Source organism: Delphinapterus leucas, chromosome 4, assembly GCF_059928025.1.
Source record: "Delphinapterus leucas isolate spDelLeu-1000000601 "Yukka" chromosome 4, BTC_Dleu_Yukka2, whole genome shotgun sequence".
NCBI lineage: Eukaryota > Metazoa > Chordata > Mammalia > Artiodactyla > Monodontidae > Delphinapterus > Delphinapterus leucas.
In genome coordinates this window covers 139,344,441-139,356,986 of record NC_143132.1, presented here as the reverse complement: position 1 = coordinate 139,356,986, position 12,546 = coordinate 139,344,441, and positions in this window count along the sequence as shown.

Below are 12,546 nucleotides of genomic sequence, written 5' to 3'. Positions count from 1 at the left end.
GGGAATGGAAAACTTATTCTTAAAGTACCTTCTTTCAAATTACTTGCAAGCCTCCTTAAGGAGGCATTAATGGGAGGTTGATGTAGAAACTGAGGAACAGAGAATCCAATTATATCACATCATTTATTGGAAAGTCGCTGGATTAATGCCCTGGGGAAGGTTTGTAATATAGTGGGCAATATCGTAGGTGTCCCAAATCAGTGCCAAGCTCCCTATCATCACATCAACCTTGAGAGTTGAACTGGCTTGCTCAAGTACATGGAGCCAAAGGTCAAGGTGAAACCAGAATCAAGGCTTCCTTTGGAGTCAAGACTTCTCCCAGTATTTTCTGTTGCTGTAAAATAATATAACAGATGTGGTTATCTCACACCCTGAGTCACTGCCAAGGAGAAAATGAAGCATGTGCAGTAGAAACATGCCTTAGGGAAGCAAGGTGGCTACACTTACACCTTCTGCAGAGAGGACTCAGCTGTTGGGTGGCTGCTATTTCTGGGCATTGTGATATCATTTCTACACAATATTCTGCTTAAAGTGCCTGAGACCGCGAAGTGATTTAGACACTGTGAGATTGTTGCTTAAGTTCTTTGATGAGTTTAAAGAGGGCTTGAGCTCACATTTTTACCCCAAGGCAAATTGCTCACAGGTCTTCATTTTACACGAAGCAGACTCTGGGGAGCTGAGTGACAGTCTGGCCTTGGAGATTTTCATTGAAGGGTTTGAAGCACATGTTTGAAGTACAGCCATGCGATGGACCTGGAATCAGGTTACCTGGGACAGAACTTGACTGTGCATGACTGTGTAGACCTGGGACGCTGCTTAAACCTTTCTGGGACCTTTTCATTTCCATCAACAAAATGAGCAGAGTAAGGCCTGCTTAGCTGGCTTTTCCTAGATTTGCGGTGAGGAACATGGAGATTAACACAGTTACTTACAAAGTAGCAATCAACTGAAAGTGAAAACTGAACCAATCAAATAAAAAATATAAAGTATAATATACACAACAAAATAACTGCTTTATTAATACACAGTGCAAAGTATTAGTGTTCCTCTATCTCCACAGATTCTGAGTTTCAAATTAGGGGGAATATGTTTTCACTTTTACATAGTGAATTTCTGAGAAGACTTATTTAACAAGCACTTAAAGAGTGCTTTTAAGTGCCAGGCATGGGTAAACTGTTTTACAATAATGGACTCATTTGATCCTTATCACAAGACTATGGGGTAGATGCTATTATTGCTCCCATTTTACAAATGGGGAAACTGAGAAGAGAAGCAACTTGCCCAAGTACGTGATCTGAGATTCAAACCTAGGCTGTCTGTCTCCAAGAATCCTTGCTTTTAACCCCACCACACTCTGCTGAGGATGGCTGTGAGGTTAGTTAGATAGAAGATAAAGATGAGGTGTTCTCTGTTCCTGTTGGAACATCTCATTCAATGTGATTGCCATGTTGTTCTTATTTTTAAATATATAGGGTTTCTTAGAGTCAAAAATTAGAAATAGAATTGGGAGTGGATGATTTCCACGGAAGCCTTTGGAACTAAATCCAAGTCTAGGGGAGGGAAGTCTGGTGTTCTGCTTCTTCTGGGAACTTGTAAAATATTCTCAGGCTGGCCTGATTTTATCAGGCAGATGTGATTCTGAGACACTTGAATATTTCCTCATCTCACAGTGTTTATCAAGTCATCCAATGCTTGTATAAAAATACAAGCAAAATCATCCAGAAATGTTTATGTTCCACCAAATGAATTCAGTGTGTGAAACGGTGGTTCTACCCCATGCCCTATATGATTTTTCCTTTTATAGCCATATCTGGACAACTTTAAACAGATAAAGTCTGAGGTATATACTTCGGGCGTTTACAAAATTGTTCCTGAGTTGGGTCAGCAAGACCATAGTCCTTGCACAATTGAAAAAATATGGCAACATGTCCTTCTTTAGTTTTATAATTGGTCTGGGGAAGGACATAGTTCTGTGTGTGTGTGTTTTTTTAAATCAACTGTATTCAGGTATAATGAATATACAATATGATGCACTCATTTTAACTGTATGAAGACATAATTTTAATTATGAGGTATCTTTCTCTCTCTAGGTACATATCTAAAATGGAGACATAGAAGACATTTTGGGGGATCATCTTCCTTGCAGCTGGTTTTGGCTTCATCAAGTCACAGAGAATTGGTAACGCGTTGGGTTCTTTAAGCCAAAAATGATGATCTTGCCAGGAATAGAGTGGTAGTGACAATATTAAAAGAAAATATTACAGGAGTTTCATACTTAACAAAAGGGAAATGATTCTTTGAAGGAGAATTTAGAATCTGAAAGCTTTTAGTTAATAGTGGGCCCTTGATATTTTTCAAAGCTTAACCTCAAATGATGAAAAATAAATATTAAAAGATGCTATCCTTCTGAATGTGTTACCAAGCTCTCAAATGCTTTTGTAAATGTGGGCCTATTCTATTGACTCTGCATTTTTCTTGTCTTCTTTGGCTGTGCTCTTCCACAGGGCAATTGTCATCACAAGGTGAGTAGTTTCCCCGAGTGCTAAGGACACTTCTGCAATTTTTTTTGCAGTCATTTTAACTTTGGGGACTTTTCAAGATGAAATCATCAAAAGAAGATTGTACGAGTAGCCTGAAGCTCCCACTGAGACAATATTGAGTTTTAAATGTTCAAAAATGTTTACACAGGCTGTTATTGGTTGGGAAAAAACATGAAGTCTCTAAATTTCCCTTCGGCTCTGACTCCTCTCATGTGAACAGAAGCTGTGACAGTGAATCTTCTCCTGCTTCAAACACTTTCTAAAATGACAAAAATCTAGTCGTTCAGAAAGTAACAATGTATGAAAATGTAATATATCTCTCAAGTTTCATGTGATGAAACCATATCTTTGCCTGAAATACATTCTATAGCTGTGAGGTTTCTCCTGATTGGAAAGAACAGGGAAACACTTCCTGGTCTGTGTTTGATCTCTTCTGAAAGAGCTTTCAAGGGGACAAAGCAGGTGGCCATCCCTGGAGCACTCACTGGACCCTCTCCTCTCAAGAGGATTGCATTTGGAGGGCCAAAGGGAAGGGAAGCTTAAAGGGCCTCAAGCTCATTGATTATCGTCCTTTTCAATAATCCTGACTTCACTTGGCTTTATGATTGAGATTAGGCCAACTTTCCAGAAGTGGGATTTAGGAATCTAGAAGTGACTGTCCCTTCAGGATTTACTGTCCCTGAAGTACAACAACCTTCTCCAACCCTTTTCCACCTAAACTCTCATGTGGTCTTTGCCTTTCTGTAACATGGGCTTTCAATTTAATCTTCTTTATGGCAGTCCAGGGTATGGGCTAGATGTCAAGGGACCTGGTTTCTAATGCTGGCTCTTCGAACAGATTTACACGTGTTACTTTGCCTTTCTAGGTCTTATTTTCCTTATCTGTGAGATAGGTGAATCGAACTCATTCTATACTTGCACTGTTCAATACAGTGGGCACTAGACATGTGTGACTATTTAAATTAAAATACATTAAAATCCAGCAAAACTTAAAATTTCATTTCTCTCAGTCACACTAGCTACAGTTCAAGTGCTAAACAGCCTAGTGGCTGCAGTATTGCACTGCGTAGTCTTTTTTTTTTGTTTTTGTTTTTGTGGTACTTGGGCCTCTCACTGTTTTGGCCTCTCCCGTTGCAGAGCACAGGCTCTGGACGAGCAGGCTCAGCGGCCATGGCTCACGGGCCCAGCCGCTCTGCAGCATGTGAGATCTTCCCAGACTGGGGCACGAACCCGTGTCCCCTGCATTGGCAGGCGGACTCTCAACCACTGCGCCACCAGGGAAGCCCTGAGCATCTGTTTTAATACAGGCATGACTGGAACAGAACAGGCATGAGTTCTGTGTCTCAGAACTGGCCTCTATGGGGAGAGACAGACATGAATGAAGTAATCATGGAAATAGATATAAGATTACTGCTGAGATAAGTACATGAAGGTGTGGTAAATGGTAGCGCATTCTGATCCAGCCTGTGCAGTCAAGAAGGCTTCATTGAGGGAGTAAAGATGGGATGAAATAAAGCACGAGTAACAACCAGATTGTGAGGGAGGTCGAAGCAGGAAGAGACCAGCCTTCTCTACTGAGGTCCTGTGGGCATTTTAGAATGTGCCGAGGGTGGACAGGACTTGGGCATTCCAGGGCACACAGGAAATCAAGACATTCTCTACACAGACCTCTGTGAGAGGCACACACAAGGTATTCCAGGTTAAGAAAAAGGAAAGACTTAGAGTTAGAAGAACTCAGAGCTGGTTTGGACAAACAAGGATTCCAATTTAACAGGAGTGGAGGGAGAGATAAAAAGTATAAAGAATGGGAGTAAAGTCTGGAAGGGCAAGTTGGAGTCAACTTAATGCCAAGTTTAAGGGTCTTGTTTTTTTCTACTGAGTAATCAGTTTGCCTAGAAACTACTGAAAGTTTCTAGGCAAGGAAGAACATGTTAAAGCTACAAGTTTGGAAGATTACTGTGGAAGCCAGTGTCTGGATCAGAAAAAGGAGGGACTAGATGTTGAACAAAACATAATAAGAACCATATGCCAGGCTTTGTACTCATCATTTTAATTTATTATTCCATTGACTCCCTATGACAGCCCTATAAGATAAATATATCAGTTTCACAAATGAGAGAATTGTCTTAAAGAAGTCAAATAAATTTGCCTTGCTAGTAAATTAAGCAGCAGGATGGGAATTTGGAATTAATGAACTTCCTCTTACCACTATATCAGGCCAGGGAAGAGGTGAGGAGGGGTCTTCAGTAACATTTGGAAGTGGCTTCTTGTGGAGTCCAGAAATTATCCGATTCCCTGTGTGTCTGAGACCCAGATCTCAGAGGTGATCCCTACTTCACTGTTTTCAGAGTATGCTGTGTAACCGCCAGAACCATGTACATAACATCCTCTGAGGAAGGTTCCTCTGGTGGGGGGCTCTCGCCAACTCTGTGGCTCTGTAGGAGCTAGGACACAAAGATGGTACAATTAACAGCAGATTGTGAGAGAAGCAACCATTTGCTTATCATGTCATAGTCTCATGGCAAGTTGCTCCACCTCTCTGGTTCCCTGTCTACAGCAGTCAGGAGCCCTGCAAGTATTTTTCTCTTTTTTCTTCTCTTTTTTCATGAGATCTTGCTCTGCTAATGCTGTGCACATCTGTGATGAAGAAAGCCTTCTTCATTTTCTTACATGTGTTTCTGTGTGGGAGCATCAGGAAGTTGTGGAAAGATCCAGGGGTTTGGAGGTAGGGAGACGAGGTCCAACTTCTTCATACACAAATGGGTTAATTCTTGAGTTGTGAGTGTTAAATGAGATAAGGCACATCTAGAGCCAAGCATATCACAGATTTCCAATAAAAGTATGTTTTTTTCCGTGTCTCATTCTCACCTCTTTGACAGCGAATGCTCTAAAGTTCAAGTACTAAATTGCTCTTTTAATTTGAGTCTCACTTCCCCTCTCCCTTTAGGCAATAGGTGATTTTAAAAAGTGACACTTTTTTTTTTTTTAATGTGATTTAAGGGCCTGACGGGACCATCCGGAAAACCTGGAGAGCATGGAGAGCCAGGGCTGAGGGGAGAGCCTGTGAGTGGCGGTTGAGGGATTTCTGCTGCTTTAATACAAGGATTGTGAACTGTTTGCATGGGCACAATGGCAGAGAACAACGAATTATTCATTAATGAGGCATCTGTTCAGCCTATCTAAGTATTGCTACAAATAAGAGATATGAGAGGAAACCCATCTTATAGAACAATTGGGCTCTCAAAGAGTTTGGAATTTTAATTGCATTGGTTATCTGGGATTACTGAGCAGATCCAGAAAATGAAAAGTCATGACTTTGGTACCTTTCTTTTTTAAAAAAATCTGACTTCCTATATTTTCTTTTCCTGTCTTTCCTGTTCATTTGAGCTAAGAAAACTTTTACTTTCTCAGGGGGATCCTGGAATTGATACTTTTATCCAAGGCCCTAAGGGAGAAAAAGGAAGGCATGGACACCAGGTAAGATGGTCTCTGTTTGCTTGGGGATACTGGTACCCACGGGAGCAGATGCTAGCTGGTGGAGGAGACTTGCACATTCCAGTTGGATCAACATAGAAAAACAGAGAGTAAACCTGTGGGACTCCGATATCTATGGAAACAGGAACTCTGAATGCTAATCCCCACTTGTATCCTTGCCTAGCATCCATGTCTCTTAGTTTTTGTGTTTTTTTTTGTACAAATCTTATTTCCCACAACATTAGTAATATGTTACTTTACCTTGTTTGTCCTTGGTTTCTTCATCTCCAGAATGAAATTTTCAGATTCAATGATGCCTAAGATCTTTCCAGTATTAAAAGTCTCCAATTTTATTTTATTTTATTTATTTTTAACAACTTTATTGGAGTATAATTGCTTTACAATGGTGTGTTAGTTTCTGCTTTATAACAAGGTGAATCAGCTATACATATACATATATCCCCATATCTCTTCCCTCTTGCATCTCCCTCCCTCCCACCCTCCCTATCCCACCCCTCTAGGTGGTCACAAAGCACTGAGCTGACCTTCCTGTGCTATGTGGCTGCTTCTCACTAGCTATCTATTTTACATTTGGTAGTGTATATATGTCCATGCCACTCTCTCTCTTCTTCCCAGCTTACCCTTCCCCTTCCCATGTCCTCAGGTTCATTCTCTACGTCTGCTTCTTTATTCCTGTCCTGCCCCTAGGTTCTTCAGTACCTTCTTTTTTTTTAGATTCCATATATATGTGTTAGCATACGGTATTTGTTTTTGTCTTTCTGACTTACTTCACTCTGTATGACAGACTCTAGGTCCATCCACCTCACTACAAATAACTCAATTTTGTTCCTTTTTCTCTAATGATTAGTGATGTTGAGCATCCTTTCATGTGTTTGTTGGCAACCTGTATATCTTCTTTGGAGAAATGTCTCTTTAGTTCTTCTGTTCATTTTGGGATTGGGTTGTTTGTTTTTTTGGTACTGAGCTGCATGAGCTGCTTGTATATTTTGGAGATTAATCATTTGTCAGTTGCTTCGTTTGCAAATATTTTCTGCCATTCTGAGGGTTGTCTTTGCGACTTGTTTATGTTTTCCTTTGCTGTGCAAAAGCTTTTAAGTTTCATTAGGTCCCATTTTTTTGTTTTGTTTTTATTTCCATTTCTCTAGGCAGTGGGTCAAAAACGATCTTGCTGTAATTTATGTCATAGAGTGTTCTGCCTATGTTTTCCTCTAAGAGTTTTATAGTGTCTGGCCTTACATTTAGGTCTTTAATCCATTTTGAGTTTATTTTTGTGTATGGTGTTAGGGAATGTTCTAATTTCATTCTTTTACATGTAGCCGTCCAGCTTTTCCAGCACCACTTATTGAAGAGGCTGTCTTTTCTGTATGTTCTGTAAGCAGGCTGTATGTTCTGCCTGCTTAATCAAAAATAAGGTGACCATGTGTGCATGGGTTTATATGCCTAGTAGTGAGATTGCTTTATACTATCCTAGTTTCCTATCCTGTTCCATTGATCTATATTTCTGTTTTTGTGTCAGTACCATACTGTCTTGATTACTGTAGCTTTGTAATATAGTCGGAAGACAGGGAGCCTGATTTCTCCAGCTCCGTTTTTCTTTCTCAAGATTGCTTTGGCTGTTCGGGGTCGTTTGTGATTCCATACAAATTGTGAAAATTTTTGTTTTAGTTCTGTGAAAAATGCCATTGGTAGTTTGATAGGGATTGCATTGAATTTGTAGAGTGCTTTTGGTAGTATAGTCATTTTCACAATGTTGATTCTTCCAATCCAAGAACATGGTAAATCTCTCCATCTGTCTGTATCACCTTCAGTTTCTTTCATCAGTGTCTTATAGTTTTCTGCATACAGGTCTTTTGTCTCCTTAGGTTGGTTTATTCGTAGGTATTTTATTCTTTTTGTTGCAGTGGTAAATGCGAGCGTTTCTTTAATTTCTGTTTTAGATTTTTCAGCATTAGTATATACGAATGCAAGAGATTTCTGTGCATTAACTTTGTATCCTGCTACTTTACCAAATTCATTGATTAGTTCTAGTAGTTTTCTGGTGGCATCTTTAGGATTCTCTATATAGTATCATGTCATCTGCAAACAGTGACAGCTTTACTCCTTCTTTTCCAATTTGGATTTCTTTATCTTCTGTGATTGCTCTGGCTAAGACTTCCAAAAGTATGTTGAATAATAGTCATGAGAGTGGGCAAACTTGTCTTGTTCCTGATCTTAAGGGAAGTGGTTTCAGGTTTTCACCATTGAGAATGATGTTGGCTGTGGGTTTGTCATATATGGCCTTTATTATGTTGAGGCAAGTTCCCTCCATGCCTACATTCTGGAGGGTTTTTATCATACATGGGTGTTGAATTTTGTCAAAAACTTTTTCTGCATCTACTGAGATGATCATATGGTTTTTCTACTTCTGTTTGTTAATATGGTGTATCACATTGATTGATTTGCATATATTGAAGAATCCTTGCATTCCTGGGTCAAACCCCACTTGATCATGGTGTATGATCCTTTTAATGTGCTGTTGGATTCTGTTTGCTAGTATATTGTTGAGGATTTTTGCATCTCTGTTCATCAGTGATATTGACCTGTAGTTTTCTTTTTTGTGACATCTTTGTCTGTTTCTGGTATCAGAGTGATGGTGGCATCATAGAATGAGTTTGGGAGTGTTCCTCCCTCTGCTATATTTTGGAAGAGTTTGAGCAGGATAGGTGTTGTCTCTTCTCTAAATGTTTGATAGAATTGCCTGTGAAGCCATCTGGTCCTGGGCTTTTTTTTGCTGGAAGATTTTTAATCGCCATCTCAATTTCAGTGCTTGTGATTGGTCTGTTTATATTTTCTATTTCTTCCTGGTTCAGTCTGGGAAGGTTGTGCTTTTCTAAGCATTTGTCTATTTCTTCCAGGTTGTCCATTTTAGTGGCATATAGTTGCTTGTAGGATTCTCTCATGATCCTTTGGATTTCTGCAGTGTCAGTTGTTACTTTTCCCTTTTCATTTCTAATTCTATTGATTTTCGTCTTCTCCCTTTTTTTCTTGATGAGTCTGACTAATGGTTTATCAATTTTGTTTATCTTCTCAAAGAACCAGCTTTTAGTTTTATTGATCTTTGCTATTGTTTCCTTCATTTCTTTTTCATTTATTCCTGATCTGATCTTTATGATTTCTTTCCTTCTTTTAACTTTGGGGTTTTTTGGTCCTCTTCCTCTAATTGCTTTAGGTGTAATGTTAGGTTGCTTATTTGAGATGTTTCTTGTTTCTTGAGGTAGGATTGTATTGCTATAAACTTCACTCTTAGAACTGCTTTTGCTGCATCCCATAGGTTTGGGGTCCTTGTGTTCTCATTGTCATTTGTTCCTAGGTATTTTTTGGTTTCCTCTTTAATTTCTTCAGTGATCTCTTCGTTATTTAGTAGTGTATTGTTTAACCTCCATGTGTTTGTATTTTTTACAGATATTTTCTTGTAATTGATATCTAGTGTCCTAGCATTGTGGTCGGAAAAGATACTTGATATGATTTCAATTTTCTTAAATTTACCAGGGCTTGATTTGTGACCGAACATATGATTTATCGTGGAGAATGTTCCATGAGCACTTGAGAAGAAAGTGTATTCTGTTGTTTGGGGATGGAATGTCCTATAAATATCAATTAAATCCATCTCATTTAATGTGTAACTTAAAGCTTGTGTTTCCTTATTTATTTTCATATTGGATGATCTGTCCGTTGGTGAAAGTGGGGTGTTAAAGTTCCCTACTATGATTGTGTTACTGTTGATTTCCCCTTTTATGGCTATTAGCATTTGCCTTATGTATTGAGTTGCTCCTGTGTTGGGTGCATAAATATTTATAATTGTTATATCTTTCTTGGTTGATCCCTTGATCATTATGTAGTGTCCTTCCTTGTCTCTTGTAACATTCTTTATTTGAAAGTCTATTTTGTCTGATATGAGAATTTCTACTCCAGCTTTCTTTTGATTTCCATTTGCATGGAATATCATTTTCCATCCCCTCACTTTCAGTCTGTATGTTTCCCTAGATCTGAAGAGGGTCTCTTGTAGACAGCATATATACGGGTCTTGTTTTTGTATCCATGTAGCGAGCATGTGTCTTTTGGTTGGATCATTTAATCCATTTATATTTAAGATAGTTATTGATATGTATGTTCCTTTTACCATTTTCTTAATTGTTTTCTTTTTTTTGGTAGGTCTTTTCCTTCTTTTGTGTTTCCTGCCTAGAGAAGTTCCTTTAGCATTTGTTGCAGAGCTGGTTTGGTGGTTCTGTATCCTCGTAGCTTTTGCTTGTCTGTAAAGTTTTTAATTTCTCCATTGAACGTGAATGAGAACCTTGCTGGGTAGAGTAATCTTGGTTGTAGGTTTTCCCCTTTCATCACTTTAAATATATCATGCCACTCCCTTCTGGCTTGTAGAGTTTCTGCTAAGAAATCAGCTGTTAACCTTATGGAAGTTCCCTTGTATGTTATGTGTCGTTTTTCCCTTACTGCCTTAAATAATTTTTGTTTGTCTTTAATTTTTGCCCGTTTGATTACTCTGTGTCTCGGTGTGTTTCTCCTTGGGTTTATCCTGTTTGGGACTCTCTGTGCTTCCTGGACTTAGGTGGCTATTTCCTTTCCCATTTTAGGGAAGTTTTGAACTATAATCTCTTCAAATATTTTCTTGGGTCCTTTTCCTCTCTCTTCTCCTTCTGGGATTCCTATAATGTGAATGTTGTTGCGTTTAATGTTGTCCCAGAGGTCTCTTAGGCTGTCTTCATTTCTTTTCATTCTTTTTTCTTTATTCTGTTCTACACCAGTGAATTCCACCATTCTGTCTTCCAGGTCACTTATTTGTTCTTCTGCCTCAGTTATTCTGCTATTGATTCCTCCTACAATAATTCCTTATTGTATTGTTCATCTCTGTTTGTTCTTTAATGCTTCTAGGTCTTTGTTAAACATGTCTTGCTTCTTCTCAATCTTTGCCTCCATTCTTTTTCTGAGGTCCTGGATCATCTTCACTATCATTATTCTCAATTCTTTTTCTGGAAGGTTGCCTATCTCCACTTCATTTAGTTGTTTTTTGGGGTTTTATCTTGTTCCTTTATCTGGTACATAGACTTCTGCCTTTTCATCTTGTCTACCTTTTTGTGAATGTGGGTTTTTTTCCCCACAGGCTGCAGGATTTTAGTTCTTCTTGCTTCTGCTGTCTGCCGTCTGGTGGATGAGTCTATCTAAGATGCTTGTGCAAGTTTCCTGATGGGAGGGACTGATGGTGGGTAGAGCTGGTTGTTTCTCTGGTAGGGAGAGCTCAGTAAAACTTTAACCCACTTGTCTGCTGATGGGCGGGGTTGGGTTCCCTCCGTTTTGGCTGTTTGGTCTGAGGTGACCCAACACTAGAGCCTACCCGGTCTCTTTAGTGGGGCTAATGGCTGATTCTGGGAGGGCTCATGCCAAGGAGTACTTCCCAGAACTTTTGCTTCCAGTGTCTTTGTCCTCACAGTGAGACACAGCCACCCTCTGTCTCTGCAGGAGACCCTCCAACACTAACAGGTCAATCTGGTTCAGTCTCCCATGGGGTCACTGGTCCTTCTCCTGGGTCCTGATGTGCACACTCCTTTGTGTGTGCCCTCCAAGAGTGGAGTCTGTGTTTCCCACAGTCCTGTCGAAGTCCTGCAATCAAATCCTGCTAGCCTTCAAAGTGTGATTCTCTAAGAATTCCTCCTCCCGTTGCCGGACACCCTGGTTGGGAAGCCTGATGTGGGGCTCAGAACCTTCACTGCAGTGGGTGGACATCTGTGGTATAAGTGTTCTTCAGTTTGTGATTCATCCACCCAGCAGTTATGGGATTTGATTTTATTGTGATTGTGCCCCTCTTACCATCTCATTGTGACCTCTCCTTTGTCTTTGGATGTGGGGTCTGTTTTTTGGTGAGTTCCAGTGTGTTCCTGTCAATGATTGTTCGGCAGTTAATTGCGATTCTGGTGCTCTCTTAAGAGGGAGTGAGAACACATCCTTCTACTCAGCCATCTTGAACCAATCTCTGCTCCTAACTTGTTGATGCCAAAGTTCTTCTCCCTGAGAAAGTCAGATGAGGATCTCATGAGCTTATTAAAAAATGTCCAATATAGAAAACAATACAAAAAACAATATAAAACAATATAGAAAAGCGAGGAATCATCATTTTGTCTTTCTCCTTGTTTGGGATAAATTATTTTTTCACCAAATCTAGCATACTTGAAAAGAAAGACATGATAGCACAATTTTTTTCTACCATATAAATTTTTGGTAAAAATAATTTCAATAAGTGTTTCTACCATAATTAAATAACACTTCCCTAGTATTGTGGAATATTCAAATTGCTTCAGAATTTTATCTATTATAAATAACAGTTGGAAGAACAGCTTTGTCCAAAACTTTTTTGTTTCTGTATTTCATATTCTTTCCCAATTTATGTATTCTTATTGAGTTAACATGTAACTTCACTGAATAGTTATCTAAAATATTCCTACTTGTCATCCAAGGGGGTTTTCCA